The sequence below is a fragment of the Canis aureus genome, unplaced genomic scaffold (genome assembly GCF_053574225.1).
Source record: "Canis aureus isolate CA01 unplaced genomic scaffold, VMU_Caureus_v.1.0 ptg000308l_RagTag, whole genome shotgun sequence".
Taxonomy (NCBI): domain Eukaryota; kingdom Metazoa; phylum Chordata; class Mammalia; order Carnivora; family Canidae; genus Canis; species Canis aureus.
The window spans coordinates 17,528-34,753 of NW_027554544.1; the positions used below are offsets into that span (position 1 = coordinate 17,528).

The 17,226-nt window shown below is 39.2% G+C and overlaps 1 pseudogene; it reads left to right on the forward strand.

Moving 5' to 3' along the window:
• The first annotated feature begins 15,743 nt into the window (after positions 1-15,743).
• On the forward strand, positions 15,744-16,698 carry LOC144309975 (18S ribosomal RNA; annotated as a pseudogene).
• Positions 16,699-17,226: the final 528 nt, after the last annotated feature.

Sequence of the window (17,226 nt, forward strand, 5' to 3'; positions counted from 1 at the left end):
AAAGTGTAGCTTAACTAAAGCGTCTGGCCTACACCCAGAAGATTTCATTACTTATGACCACTTTGAACAAAAGCTAGCCCAACTAACCCCAAACTTAAGTATCACAGACATATAAAGTAAAACATTTAGTTAAATAATAAAAGTATAGGAGATAGAAATTTTAATTGGAGCGATAGAGATAGTACCGTAAGGGAATGATGAAAGACATCTTAACAGTATTAAACAGCAAAGATTACCCCTTTTACCTTTTGCATAATGAACTAGCCAGAAACGACTTAACAAAGAGAACTTAAGCTAAGCTCCCCGAAACCAGACGAGCTACCCATAAACAATCTAAAAGGATCAACTCATCTATGTAGCAAAATAGTGAGAAGATTTGTGGGTAGAGGTGAAAAGCCTAACGAGCCTGGTGATAGCTGGTTGCCCACAAACAGAATTTTAGTTCAACTTTAAATTTACCTAAAAAAAACAAAATTTTAATGTAAATTTAAAATATAGTCTAAGAAGGTACAGCTTCTTAGAATCAGGATACAACCTTTATTAGAGAGTATATACTAACATCACCATAGTTGGCTTAAAAGCAGCCACCAATTGAGAAAGCGTTCCAGCTCAACAAACAATATAACTTAATCCCAATCATATTACATCAACTCCTAATTATACCTCCTGGGCCATTCTATTTAAATATAGAAGCAACAATGCTAGTATGAGTAACAAGAACTATTTTCTCCCCGCATAAGCTTATATCAGAAACGGATAGACCACTGATAGTTAACAATCTGATAATATCAACCCAAAAATGAAATACTTATCTACCCTATTGTTAACCCAACACAGGCATGCATTTAAGGAAAGATTAAAAGGAGTAAAAGGAACTCGGCAAACACAAACCCCGCCTGTTTACCAAAAACATCACCTCCAGCATTTCTAGTATTGGAGGCACTGCCTGCCCAGTGACACTTGTTTAACGGCCGCGGTATCCTGACCGTGCAAAGGTAGCATAATCATTTGTTCTCTAAATAAGGACTTGTATGAATGGCCACACGAGGGTTTAACTGTCTCTTATTCCCAATCAGTGAAATTGACCTTCCCGTGAAGAGGCGGGAATGCCACAATAAGACGAGAAGACCCTATGGAGCTTTAATTAACTAACCCAAACTTATGGATACTAAATACCTACAAGGCATAACATTACACCATTATTGTGGGTTAGCAATTTAGGTTGGGGTGACCTCGGAATATAAAAAAACTCCCGAGTGATTAAAATTTAGACCCACAAGTCAAAATATAACATCACTTATTGATCCAATAATTTTTGATCAACGGAACAAGTTACCCTAGGGATAACAGCGCAATCCTATTCAAGAGTCCATATCGACAATAGGGTTTACGACCTCGATGTTGGATCAGGACATCCTAATGGTGCAGCAGCTATTAAGGGTTCGTTTGTTCAACGATTAAAGTCCTACGTGATCTGAGTTCAGACCGGAGTAATCCAGGTCGGTTTCTATCTATTATATAACCTCCCCCAGTACGAAAGGACAAGGGATGTAAGGCCTACCTCACAAAGGCGCCTTAAAACTAATAGATGAAGTCAACTCAATCTAACCAGTTTATCTCCTCATAAGCCCGAGAAAAGGGGCTTTGTTAGGGTGGCAGAGCCCGGTAACTGCGTAAAACTTAAACCTTTATTATCAGAGGTTCAATTCCTCTCCCTAACAAAATGTTCTTTATCAACATTATCTCTCTTATCATCCCAATCCTTCTTGCCGTAGCCTTCCTCACCCTCGTTGAACGAAAAGTCTTAGGCTACATACAACTTCGAAAAGGGCCTAATATCGTAGGCCCCTACGGCCTCCTTCAACCAATCGCAGATGCAGTAAAACTCTTCACAAAAGAACCTCTACGACCACTTACATCCTCCATATCAATATTCATTCTAGCCCCCATTCTAGCTCTATCACTAGCCCTAACTATATGAATCCCTCTCCCAATGCCCTACCCACTCATTAATATAAACTTAGGAGTCCTATTCATACTAGCAATATCAAGTCTCGCCGTATACTCCATCCTTTGGTCAGGATGAGCCTCAAACTCCAAATACGCTCTAATCGGAGCCCTCCGAGCAGTAGCTCAAACAATCTCATATGAAGTAACACTAGCAATCATTCTCCTATCAGTCCTCCTAATAAACGGGTCATTTACACTATCCACACTAATTATCACCCAAGAACATATATGACTAATCTTTCCGGCCTGGCCCCTAGCCATGATATGATTCATTTCTACTCTAGCAGAAACTAACCGAGCCCCCTTCGACTTAACTGAAGGAGAATCCGAACTAGTTTCTGGATTTAACGTAGAGTATGCAGCGGGTCCTTTTGCCCTATTCTTTCTAGCAGAGTACGCAAATATCATTATAATAAATATCCTCACAACAATTCTATTCTTCGGTGCATTCCACAACCCATTTATACCAGAACTCTACTCTATTAACTTCACTATAAAAACCCTCTTACTAACTATCTGCTTCCTATGAATTCGAGCATCATACCCTCGATTCCGCTATGATCAATTAATACACTTATTGTGAAAAAATTTTCTACCCCTAACTTTAGCCCTATGCATATGACATGTTGCCTTACCCATTATTACCGCGAGTATCCCACCCCAAACATAAGAAATATGTCTGATAAAAGAGTTACTTTGATAGAGTAAATAATAGAGGTTTAAATCCTCTTATTTCTAGAATAATAGGCTTCGAACCTAATCTTAAGAATTCAAAGATCTTCGTGCTACCAAACTTACACTATATTCTACAGTAAGGTCAGCTAAATTAAGCTATCGGGCCCATACCCCGAAAATGTTGGTTTATACCCTTCCCGTACTAATAAAACCCCCTATTCTCACTATTATTATAGCAACTATCATGGCAGGGACCATAATCGTCATACTAAGCTCGCACTGATTACTGATCTGAATTGGATTCGAAATAAACATGCTAGCCATCATCCCTATCCTCATAAAAAAGTATAATCCACGAGCCATAGAAGCCTCTACAAAATATTTTCTTACACAAGCTACTGCCTCAATATTACTAATAATAGGAGTCACCATTAACCTTCTTTACTCCGGCCAATGAGTAATCTCAAAAATCTCAAACCCCATCGCATCCATCATAATAACCACCGCCCTAACAATAAAACTAGGCCTATCTCCATTCCACTTCTGAGTTCCCGAAGTAGCACAAGGAGTAACACTTATATCAGGAATAATCCTACTAACATGACAAAAAATCGCACCTATATCCATCCTATATCAAATCTCCCCATCAATTAACACCAACCTTCTTATACTAATAGCCCTCGCATCCGTTCTAGTAGGAGGCTGAGGCGGACTAAATCAAACTCAACTACGAAAAATCATAGCATACTCCTCCATTGCCCACATAGGCTGAATAGCCGCTATCATTATTTACAACCCTACAATAATAATCCTAAACTTAACTTTATATATTCTAATAACACTATCTACCTTCATACTATTCATATTAAACTCATCCACCACAACCTTATCCTTATCCCACATATGAAATAAATTTCCCCTAATCACCTCCATAATCTTAATCTTAATATTATCCCTAGGAGGACTACCCCCATTATCTGGCTTCATCCCTAAATGAATAATTATTCAAGAATTAACAAAAAATAACATAATTATTATTCCAACACTAATAGCCATCACCGCTCTACTTAACTTATATTTCTACCTGCGACTCACATATAGCACCGCACTTACCATATTCCCGTCCACAAATAACATAAAAATAAAATGACAATTCGAGTACACAAAAAAGGCAACCCTACTACCCCCCTTAATCATTATCTCAACTATACTACTCCCGCTAACACCTATATTATCAGTCTTGGACTAGGAGTTTAGGTTAGACCAGACCAAGAGCCTTCAAAGCTCTAAGCAAGTGCTATACACTTAACCCCTGACCAAATCACCTCTAAGGGCTGCAAGAATCTATCTTACATCAATTGAATGCAAATCAAACACTTTAATTAAGCTAAGCCCTCCCTAGATTGGTGAGCTTCTACCTCACGAAATTTTAGTTAACAGCTAAATACCCTAGTAACTGGCTTCAATCTACCTTCTCCCGCCGCGTAGAAAAAAAAGGCGGGAGAAGCCCCGGCGGCGTCTAGGCTGCTTCTTTGAATTTGCAATTCAATATGAAAATTCACCACAGAGCTTGGCAAAAAGAGGACTTAAACCTCTATTTTTAGATTTACAGTCTAATGCTTTTATCAGCCATTTTACCTATGTTCATTAACCGATGACTGTTCTCTACTAATCACAAAGATATTGGTACTTTATACTTACTATTTGGAGCATGAGCCGGCATAGTAGGCACTGCCTTGAGCCTCCTCATCCGAGCCGAACTAGGTCAGCCCGGTACTTTACTAGGCGACGATCAAATTTATAACGTCGTCGTAACCGCCCATGCTTTCGTAATAATCTTCTTCATAGTCATGCCCATTATAATTGGGGGCTTTGGAAACTGACTAGTGCCATTAATAATTGGTGCTCCGGACATGGCATTCCCCCGAATAAATAACATGAGCTTCTGACTTCTTCCTCCATCTTTTCTTCTACTATTAGCATCTTCTATGGTAGAAGCAGGTGCAGGAACGGGGTGGACCGTTTACCCCCCACTGGCTGGCAATCTGGCCCATGCAGGAGCATCCGTTGATCTTACAATTTTCTCCTTACATTTAGCCGGAGTCTCTTCTATTTTAGGGGCAATTAATTTCATTACTACTATTATCAACATAAAACCCCCTGCAATATCCCAGTATCAAACCCCCCTATTTGTATGATCAGTACTAATTACAGCAGTTCTACTCCTACTATCCCTGCCTGTACTGGCTGCTGGAATTACAATACTTTTAACAGACCGTAATCTTAATACGACATTTTTCGATCCCGCTGGAGGAGGAGACCCTATCCTATATCAACACTTATTCTGATTCTTCGGACATCCTGAAGTTTACATTCTTATCCTGCCAGGGTTCGGAATAATTTCTCACATTGTCACTTACTACTCAGGGAAAAAAGAGCCTTTCGGCTATATAGGAATAGTATGGGCAATAATATCTATTGGGTTTTTAGGCTTTATCGTATGAGCTCACCATATGTTTACTGTAGGAATAGACGTAGACACACGAGCATACTTCACATCCGCCACTATAATTATCGCTATTCCAACAGGAGTAAAAGTATTTAGTTGACTGGCAACACTTCACGGAGGCAATATTAAATGATCTCCAGCTATGCTATGAGCTTTAGGGTTTATTTTCTTATTCACAGTAGGCGGGCTAACAGGCATTGTCCTAGCTAATTCGTCCTTAGACATCGTTCTTCATGATACGTATTATGTTGTAGCTCATTTTCACTATGTGCTCTCAATGGGAGCAGTTTTTGCCATTATGGGAGGATTTGCCCACTGATTCCCCTTATTCTCAGGTTATACTCTTAACGATACTTGAGCAAAGATTCACTTTACAATTATATTTGTGGGAGTAAATATAACTTTCTTCCCTCAGCATTTCCTAGGTTTATCCGGAATACCTCGTCGGTACTCTGACTATCCAGATGCATATACCACCTGAAATACCGTCTCCTCTATAGGATCGTTTATCTCGCTTACAGCGGTGATGCTTATAATTTTTATAATCTGAGAGGCCTTTGCATCCAAACGAGAAGTTGCTATAGTAGAACTTACTACAACTAATATTGAATGACTACATGGATGTCCCCCTCCATATCACACGTTCGAAGAACCTACATATGTAATCCAAAAATAAGAAAGGAAGGAATCGAACCCCCTAAAATTGGTTTCAAGCCAATGTCATAACCACTATGTCTTTCTCAATCAGGAGGTATTAGTAAAATATTACATAACTTTGTCAAGGTTAAATTATAGGTGAAACCCCTATATACCTCTATGGCGTACCCATTTCAACTCGGATTACAGGACGCAACCTCCCCTATTATAGAGGAGCTACTTCATTTTCATGACCATACACTAATAATTGTATTCTTAATCAGTTCTTTAGTTCTCTACATCATTTCCCTAATATTGACTACAAAATTAACTCATACAAGCACAATAGACGCACAGGAAGTAGAAACAGTATGAACTATCCTACCCGCCATTATCCTAATCCTAATCGCTCTACCTTCCCTCCGAATCCTTTATATAATAGACGAAATCAATAACCCCTCTTTAACCGTGAAAACAATAGGCCACCAATGATACTGAAGCTATGAATATACTGATTATGAAGACTTAAACTTTGACTCCTACATAATCCCAACACAAGAATTAAAGCCAGGAGAACTCCGACTATTAGAAGTAGACAACCGAGTTGTCCTCCCAATAGAAATAACCATCCGAATACTTATTTCTTCAGAAGACGTTTTGCATTCATGAGCTGTTCCATCACTAGGTCTAAAAACTGACGCTATTCCAGGACGACTAAACCAAACCACCCTTATAGCCATACGACCGGGACTGTATTATGGCCAGTGCTCTGAAATCTGCGGATCTAACCATAGCTTTATACCCATTGTTCTTGAAATAGTCCCCCTATCTTATTTTGAAACCTGATCTGCCTTAATAGTATAACCTAGACTAGACTTACTCATTAAGAAGCTATAAAGCATTAACCTTTTAAGTTAAAGACTGGGAGTTTTAACCTCCCCTTAATGAAATGCCACAGCTAGACACATCCACCTGATTTATTATAATCTTTTCAATATTTCTCACCCTCTTCATTCTATTCCAACTAAAAATTTCAAATCACCACTACCCGGAAAACCCAATAACCAAGTCTACTAAAATCACTAGTCAACATAATCCTTGAGAAAACAAATGAACGAAAATTTATTCGCCTCTTTCGCTGCCCCCTCAATAATAGGTCTCCCTATTGTAGTACTGATCGTCATATTCCCTTCCATTTTATTCCCAGCACCCAATCGCCTAATCAATAATCGGTTAATCTCCATTCAGCAATGATTAATTCAATTAACATCAAAACAAATACTAGCAATTCATAATCAAAAGGGACGAACCTGAGCTCTCATACTTATATCACTAATTCTATTCATTGGTTCAACTAACCTACTTGGACTACTACCCCACTCATTTACGCCCACGACACAACTCTCTATAAACCTCGGAATAGCAATCCCCCTATGAGCAGGGACAGTAATTACCGGTTTCCGCTATAAGACCAAAGCATCCTTGGCACACTTTCTACCCCAAGGCACCCCTCTTCCCCTAATTCCAATACTAGTAATCATCGAAACTATTAGTCTATTCATTCAACCCATAGCTCTAGCCGTTCGATTAACCGCCAATATTACTGCAGGACACCTCCTAATCCATTTGATTGGAGGGGCTACCTTAGCTCTTATTAATATTAGCGCGACCACAGCTTTCATCACTTTTATTATTTTAATTCTATTTACGATTCTAGAGTTTGCTGTTGCCTTAATTCAAGCCTATGTCTTTACCTTACTAGTAAGTCTATACTTACATGACAACACCTAATGACCCACCAAACTCACGCTTACCATATAGTTAACCCAAGCCCATGACCGCTAACAGGAGCCCTTTCTGCCCTTCTTATAACATCGGGTCTTATCATATGATTTCACTATAACTCAATATCCCTACTTACATTAGGATTCACAACCAACCTGCTAACCATATACCAGTGATGACGAGATGTGATCCGAGAAGGCACATTCCAAGGACATCACACCCCTATTGTACAAAAAGGACTACGGTACGGAATAGTTCTTTTTATTGTATCAGAAGTATTTTTCTTTGCAGGCTTCTTTTGAGCCTTTTACCATTCCAGCCTAGCCCCTACTCCTGAACTTGGAGGTTGCTGACCTCCCACCGGCATTATTCCTCTTAACCCACTAGAAGTTCCTCTACTCAACACCTCAGTCCTCCTAGCCTCCGGAGTATCTATTACTTGAGCCCATCATAGTTTAATAGAAGGCAATCGTAAACACATACTTCAAGGCCTATTTATTACAATCTCCTTAGGCGTATATTTTACACTATTACAGGCCTCCGAATACTACGAGACATCTTTTACAATCTCCGACGGAGTGTACGGATCTACCTTTTTTATAGCTACTGGGTTTCACGGACTACATGTAATTATTGGCTCCACATTCCTTATCGTGTGCTTTCTCCGACAACTATACTACCACTTCACATCAAACCACCACTTCGGATTTGAAGCCGCTGCATGATATTGACACTTTGTTGATGTAGTCTGACTATTCTTATATGTATCTATTTATTGATGAGGATCCTATTTCTTTAGTATAACTAGTACAATTGACTTCCAATCAGTTAGCTCCAGATCAACCTGGAAAGAAGTAATAAACGTAATACTAACCTTGATAACTAATGTAACCCTAGCGTCCTTACTTGTACTAATCGCATTCTGACTTCCCCAACTAAATATTTATACAGACAAGACAAGCCCCTACGAATGTGGTTTTGACCCCATGGGATCTGCTCGCCTACCTTTCTCTATAAAATTCTTCCTAGTTGCCATCACATTCCTGCTTTTCGACCTAGAAATCGCACTCCTACTCCCACTTCCCTGAGCGTCACAAACCAACAAGTTGACAACAATACTTATCATAGCACTCCTACTAATCTCCCTCCTAGCTGCAAGCCTAGCGTACGAATGAACCGAAAAGGGGCTAGAATGAACCGAATATGATAATTAGTTTAAGCCAAAACAAATGATTTCGACTCATTAGATTATGATTTATCTCATAATTATCATATGTCCATAGTATATATTAATATCTTTCTGGCATTCATTCTTTCTCTAATAGGTATACTTGTTTATCGATCACACCTAATATCATCGCTACTATGCTTAGAGGGCATAATATTATCACTATTTGTAATAATATCTGTAACTATTCTCAACAACCACCTTACATTAGCCAGCATGATACCAATCGTACTACTAGTATTTGCTGCCTGCGAAGCAGCATTAGGACTATCTCTACTAGTTATAGTATCTAACACCTACGGGACTGATTACGTACAAAACCTAAACCTCTTACAATGCTAAAAATTATCATCCCCACTATCATACTGATCCCCCTTACATGAGTATCAAAGCCTAACATAATCTGAATTAACACGACAACATATGGTTTGCTAATCAGCTTAATCAGCTTATTCTACCTGAATCAACCAAATGATAATACATTGAACCCCTCCTTAATATTTTTCTCTGACTCCCTATCAGCACCGCTACTAGCACTTACAACATGACTTCTACCCCTTATACTTATAGCAAGCCAACACCATTTATCAAAAGAACCCTTAACTCGAAAAAAACTATATATTTCAATACTGATTCTTCTCCAGTTGTTCCTAATTATAACTTTCACCGCCTCTGAACTTATCTTCTTTTACATCCTATTTGAGGCAACACTAATCCCAACCCTGATCATTATTACCCGATGGGGGAATCAAACTGAACGACTAAACGCAGGGCTCTACTTCTTATTTTATACTTTAATAGGATCTCTCCCACTCCTAGTAGCTCTCCTTTACATCCACAATTTCATGGGCTCCCTAAATTTTCTCATAATTCAATACTGAATTCAACCTCTGCCAAACTCCTGATCTAATGTTTTCTTATGATTGGCATGCATGATAGCATTCATAGTAAAGATACCTCTATACGGCCTCCACTTGTGACTACCAAAAGCACACGTAGAGGCCCCTATTGCCGGCTCCATGGTACTTGCCGCCGTACTCCTGAAATTAGGAGGCTATGGCATGATACGAATTACAACCCTACTAAACCCCCTGACCAACTTCATAGCGTATCCTTTCATAATATTATCTCTATGAGGCATAATCATAACAAGCTCTATCTGTCTCCGTCAAACAGATCTAAAATCCCTAATTGCATACTCCTCAGTTAGTCATATGGCACTCGTTATTGTAGCGGTTCTTATTCAAACACCATGAAGTTATATAGGTGCAACAGCCCTAATAATTGCCCATGGTTTAACATCCTCGATGCTATTCTGCTTAGCCAACTCCAATTACGAACGAATCCATAGCCGTACTATGATTCTCGCACGAGGACTTCAAACCCTCCTTCCCCTGATAGCAGCCTGATGGTTATTAGCAAGCCTCACAAATCTGGCTCTTCCTCCAACAATTAATCTTATCGGAGAACTATTTGTAGTGATATCCTCATTCTCATGATCCAACATTACTATTATTCTAATAGGAATTAACATCACCATCACTGCCCTATACTCACTTTATATACTAATCACCACACAGCGTGGTAAATATTCCCACCATATCAAAAATATCAAACCGTCATTCACACGAGAAAATGCCCTAATAACCTTGCATCTACTGCCTCTACTCCTCCTATCCCTTAACCCTAAAATTATTCTCGGTCCCATCTACTGTAAGCATAGTTTAACAAAAACATTAGATTGTGAATCTAATAATAAAAGCTCAAACCTTTTTGCTTACCGAAAAAGTACTGCAAGAACTGCTAACTCATGCTCCCATGTATAAGAACATGGCTTTTTCAACTTTTATAGGATAGAAGTAATCCATTGGTCTTAGGAACCAAAAAATTGGTGCAACTCCAAATAAAAGTAATAAATATATTTACTTCATGCATAATCACAGCTCTAGTCATTCTTACTTTGCCCATCATTATAACCTCTACTAAACTCTACAAAAATAAGCTATACCCATACTATGTAAAAACCGCTACTTCTTACGCATTCATAATTAGCATAATTCCCACAATAATATTCATCTACTCAGGACAGGAAACAATTGTTTCAAACTGACATTGAATAACAATCCAGACCATAAAACTATCCATGAGTTTTAAATTAGACTACTTCTCAATAATCTTTGTGCCCGTAGCCCTTTTTGTCACGTGGTCTATTATAGAGTTTTCTATATGATATATACACTCCGATCCTTATATTAACCGATTTTTCAAGTATCTTCTCTTATTTCTTATTACTATAATAGTCTTAGTCACCGCAAACAACATATTCCAACTATTCATTGGCTGAGAAGGAGTTGGCATTATATCATTTTTACTTATTGGATGATGATACGGCCGAACCGATGCAAATACAGCTGCCCTACAAGCTATCCTCTATAACCGTATTGGAGATGTAGGCTTCATTATAACCATAGCATGGTTTCTATTGAACTTAAACACATGAGACCTTCAACAAATCTTTATTACAACAAACGATAATTTTAATTTGCCGCTACTTGGCTTACTATTAGCAGCTACCGGTAAATCTGCTCAATTCGGCTTACATCCCTGACTCCCCTCAGCCATAGAAGGCCCCACTCCTGTATCAGCCCTACTTCACTCAAGCACAATAGTTGTAGCAGGAGTATTTCTTCTTATCCGCTTTCATCCACTAATAGAGCATAATCAAACTATTCAAACCCTCACTTTATGCTTAGGGGCTATTACTACACTATTTACTGCAATCTGCGCTCTTACACAGAACGATATCAAAAAAATTGTAGCGTTCTCTACCTCAAGCCAACTAGGCCTAATAATAGTAACAATTGGCATTAACCAGCCTTACCTAGCCTTCTTACACATCTGCACTCACGCATTTTTTAAAGCTATGTTATTCATATGTTCAGGGTCAATTATCCACAGCCTAAACGATGAACAAGACATTCGAAAGATAGGTGGCCTATTTAAAGTCCTTCCCTTCACCACAACTTCCCTGATTGTCGGAAGCCTCGCATTAACAGGCATACCTTTCCTTACAGGATTCTACTCCAAAGACCTGATCATCGAGTCCGCTAACACGTCGAATACCAACGCCTGAGCCCTCTTAATTACACTCGTTGCCACATCCCTAACCGCTGCCTACAGCACCCGAATTATATTCTTCGCTCTACTAGGCCAGCCCCGCTTCTCCCCTATAATCCTTATCAACGAGAATAATCCTCTCCTAATTAACTCTATTAAACGACTCCTTATCGGAAGTGTATTTGCAGGATACATTATCTCCCACAGCATCACACCCACCACCATCCCACAGATAACTATGCCTCATTATCTAAAAATGATAGCCCTTGCAGTAACTATCTTGGGTTTCATCCTGGCACTAGAACTAAACCTTACCATACAAGGACTCAAATTTAACTATCCATCTAATTACTTTAAATTTTCCACCCTCCTTGGCTATTATCCAACCATTATGCACCGCCTCACACCTAAAACAAGTTTAACCATCAGCCAGAAATCAGCATCTATACTTCTGGACTCCATCTGACTAGAAAACATCCTACCCAAATCAATCTCGTATTTCCAAATAAAATCTTCTACCCTTATTTCAAATCAAAAGGGTCTCATCAAGCTCTATTTCCTATCGTTCATACTAACTATAATTCTCAGCCTACTAATCCTTAATTACCACGGGTAACTTCCATGATAACCAACACACCAGTTAACAGCGACCAACCTGTAACAATCACCAACCAGGTTCCATAACTATATAAAGCCGCAATACCCATAGCCTCTTCACTAAAAAACCCAGAGTCCCCCGTATCATAAATTACCCAATCCCCTATTCCATTAAACTTTAATACTACCTCCACCTCATCATCCTTCAAAATATAGCAAGCAGTCAACAACTCAGACAATAGACCAGTAATAAAAGCCGCTAGAACAGCCTTATTTGAAACTCACACCTCAGGGTATTGCTCAGTAGCCATAGCAGTTGTATAACCAAATACTACTAATATACCCCCCAAATAAATTAAAAACACTATCAGCCCTAAAAAAGAACCCCCAAAATTCAGAACAATCGCACAACCAATCCCACCGCTAATAATTAGCACAAGCCCACCATAAATAGGAGATGGTTTAGTGGCAAAACCCACAAAACTCATCACAAAAACGATACTTAAAATAAATACAATGTATGTTATCATTATTCCTAACATGGAATTTAACCATGACTAATGACATGAAAAATCATCGTTGTATTTCAACTATAAGAACATTAATGACCAACATTCGAAAAACCCACCCACTAGCCAAAATTGTCAACAATTCATTCATTGACCTCCCAGCGCCATCTAACATCTCTGCTTGATGGAATTTCGGGTCCTTATTAGGAGTATGCTTGATTCTACAGATTCTAACAGGTTTATTTCTAGCTATACACTACACATCGGACACGGCCACAGCTTTTTCATCGGTCACCCACATCTGTCGAGACGTTAACTACGGCTGAATTATCCGCTATATACATGCAAATGGCGCTTCCATATTCTTCATCTGCCTATTCATACATGTGGGACGAGGCCTATACTATGGATCCTATGTATTCATAGAAACATGAAACATTGGAATTGTACTACTATTCGCAACCATAGCCACAGCATTCATAGGCTATGTACTGCCGTGAGGACAAATATCATTTTGAGGGGCAACTGTAATCACTAACCTTCTCTCCGCCATCCCCTATATCGGAACCAACTTAGTAGAGTGAATCTGAGGTGGCTTCTCAGTAGACAAAGCAACCTTAACACGATTCTTTGCATTTCATTTTATCTTTCCATTCATCATCGCAGCTCTAGCAATAGTACACCTCCTATTTCTACACGAAACCGGATCCAACAACCCCTCAGGAATCACATCAGACTCAGACAAAATTCCGTTTCACCCCTACTACACAATTAAAGATATCCTAGGAATCCTACTCCTGCTCCTAGTCTTAATATCACTAGTTTTATTTTCACCAGACCTATTAGGAGATCCAGACAACTACACCCCTGCAAACCCCCTAAACACCCCTCCACATATCAAACCTGAATGATACTTCCTATTCGCCTATGCCATCCTACGATCTATCCCTAATAAATTAGGAGGTGTACTCGCCCTAGTATTCTCCATCCTAATTTTAGCATTCATTCCATTCCTCCACATCTAAGCAACGCAGTATAATATTCCGACCCCTCAGCCAATGCCTATTCTGACTTTTAGTCGCCGATCTTCTCACTTTAACTTGGATTGGAGGACAGCCAGTTGAACACCCTTTCATCATTATCGGACAGGTCGCCTCAATTCTATATTTCACCATCCTATTGATTCTAATGCCAACAATTAGCGTTATCGAAAATAATCTTCTAAAATGAAGAGTCTTTGTAGTATAATCATTACCTTGGTCTTGTAAACCAAAAATGGAGAGTAGTCGCCCTCCCTAAGACTCAAGGAAGAAGCTCTTGCTCCACCATCAGCACCCAAAGCTGAAATTCTTCTTAAACTATTCCCTGACACCCCCTACATTCATATATTGGACCACCTCTACTGTGCTATGTCAGTATCTCCAAAAAATCCTTCTTTCCCTCCCCTATGTACGTCGTGCATTAATGGCTTGCCCCATGCATATAAGCATGTACATGATATTATATCTTTACATAGGACATGTCTAGTCCAATTCCACAACCCATTGATCCTCAACAGTAACTAGATGCATATCACTTAGTCCAATAAGGGCTTAATCACCATGCCTCGAGAAACCATCAATCCTTGCCTGTAATGTCACTCTTCTCGCTCCGGGCCCATGCTAATGTGGGGGTTACTATCATGAAACTATACCTGGCATCTGGTTCTTACCTCAGGGCCATGACTCTATTTATTCCAATCCTACTAATTCTCGCAAATGGGACATCTCGATGGACTAGTGACTAATCAGCCCATGATCACACATAACTGTGGTGTCATGCATTTGGTATCTTTTATTTTTAGGGGGGGAATCTGCTATCACTCATCTATGACCGCAACGGCACTAACTCTAACTTATCTTCTGCTCTCAGGGAATATGCCCGTCGCGGCCCTAATGCAGTCAAATAACTTGTAGCTGGACTTATTCATTATCATTTATCAACTCACGCATAAAATCAAGGTGCTATTCAGTCAATGGTTTCAGGACATATAATTCTAGGACACACGTGTGTACACGTACGTACACGTGTGTACACGTACGTACACGTGTGTACACGTACGTACACGTGTGTACACGTACGTACACGTGTGTACACGTACGTACACGTGTGTACACGTACGTACACGTACGTACACGTACGTACACGTACGTACACGTGTGTACACGTACGTACACGTGTGTACACGTACGTACACGTGTGTACACGTACGTACACGTGTGTACACGTACGTACACGTGTGTACACGTACGTACACGTGTGTACACGTACGTACACGCGCAAGACATTAAGTTAACTTATACAAACCCCCCTTACCCCCCATAAACTCATGTCATCTATTATACACTTATTTATGTCCTGCCAAACCCCAAAAACAGGACTAAGTGCATACAATACTCACAAGCTTTATTTAAATTGTATACAAATGTATTGCTACTCTAGTTAACTTAACACAACAGTCTTACACGCATTCGATCTCGTGGTCTATCTATAGATAGCATCCCCTTTTTTTTTCCTCTCATATTTACTATGTATTTTATTTATTATACACACTACAATTTCAGTATAAGTTAATGTAGCTTAATTAATAAAGCAAGGCACTGAAAATGCCAAGATGAGTCGCACGACTCCATAAACACAAAGGTTTGGTCCTAGCCTTCCTATTAGTTCTTAGTAGACTTACACATGCAAGTCTCCACGCCCCAGTGAGAATGCCCTTAAAATCAGCAGTGATCTAAAGGAGCAGGTATCAAGCACACTCTTAAGTAGCTCATAACACCTTGCTAAGCCACACCCCCACGGGATACAGCAGTGATAAAAATTAAGCCATAAACGAAAGTTTGACTAAGCCATACTAAAAAGGGTTGGTAAATTTCGTGCCAGCCACCGCGGTCATACGATTAACCCAAACTAATAGGCCCACGGCGTAAAGCGTGTTTAAGATACCTTTGCACTAAAGTTAAAACTTAACTAAGCCGTAAAAAGCTACAGTTACCATAAAATAGACCACGAAAGTGACTTTATAATAATCTGACTACACGATAGCTAAGACCCAAACTGGGATTAGATACCCCACTATGCTTAGCCCTAAACATAGATAATTTTACAACAAAATAATTCGCCAGAGGACTACTAGCAATAGCTTAAAACTCAAAGGACTTGGCGGTGCTTTATATCCCTCTAGAGGAGCCTGTTCTATAATCGATAAACCCCGATAAACCTCACCACCCTTTGCTAATTCAGTCTATATACCGCCATCTTCAGCAAACCCTCAAAAGGTAGAATAGTAAGCACAATCATTTTACATAAAAAAGTTAGGTCAAGGTGTAACTTATGGGGTGGGAAGAAATGGGCTACATTTTCTACCCAAGAACATTCCACGAACGTTTTTATGAAATTAAAAACTGAAGGAGGATTTAGTAGTAAATTAAGAATAGAGAGCTTAATTGAATAGGGCCATGAAGCACGCACACACCGCCCGTCACCCTCCTCAAGTAATAAGACACAACCATAACCATATTAACTTAACTAAGACACAAGAGGAGACAAGTCGTAACAAGGTAAGCATACCGGAAGGTGTGCTTGGATTAATCAAAGTGTAGCTTAACTAAAGCGTCTGGCCTACACCCAGAAGATTTCATTACTTATGACCACTTTGAACAAAAGCTAGCCCAACTAACCCCAAACTTAAGTATCACAGACATATAAAGTAAAACATTTAGTTAAATAATAAAAGTATAGGAGATAGAAATTTTAATTGGAGCGATAGAGATAGTACCGTAAGGGAATGATGAAAGACATCTTAACAGTATTAAACAGCAAAGATTACCCCTTTTACCTTTTGCATAATGAACTAGCCAGAAACGACTTAACAAAGAGAACTTAAGCTAAGCTCCCCGAAACCAGACGAGCTACCCATAAACAATCTAAAAGGATCAACTCATCTATGTAGCAAAATAGTGAGAAGATTTGTGGGTAGAGGTGAAAAGCCTAACGAGCCTGGTGATAGCTGGTTGCCCACAAACAGAATTTTAGTTCAACTTTAAATTTACCTAAAAAAAACAAAATTTTAATGTAAATTTAAAATATAGTCTAAGAAGGTACAGCTTCTTAGAATCAGG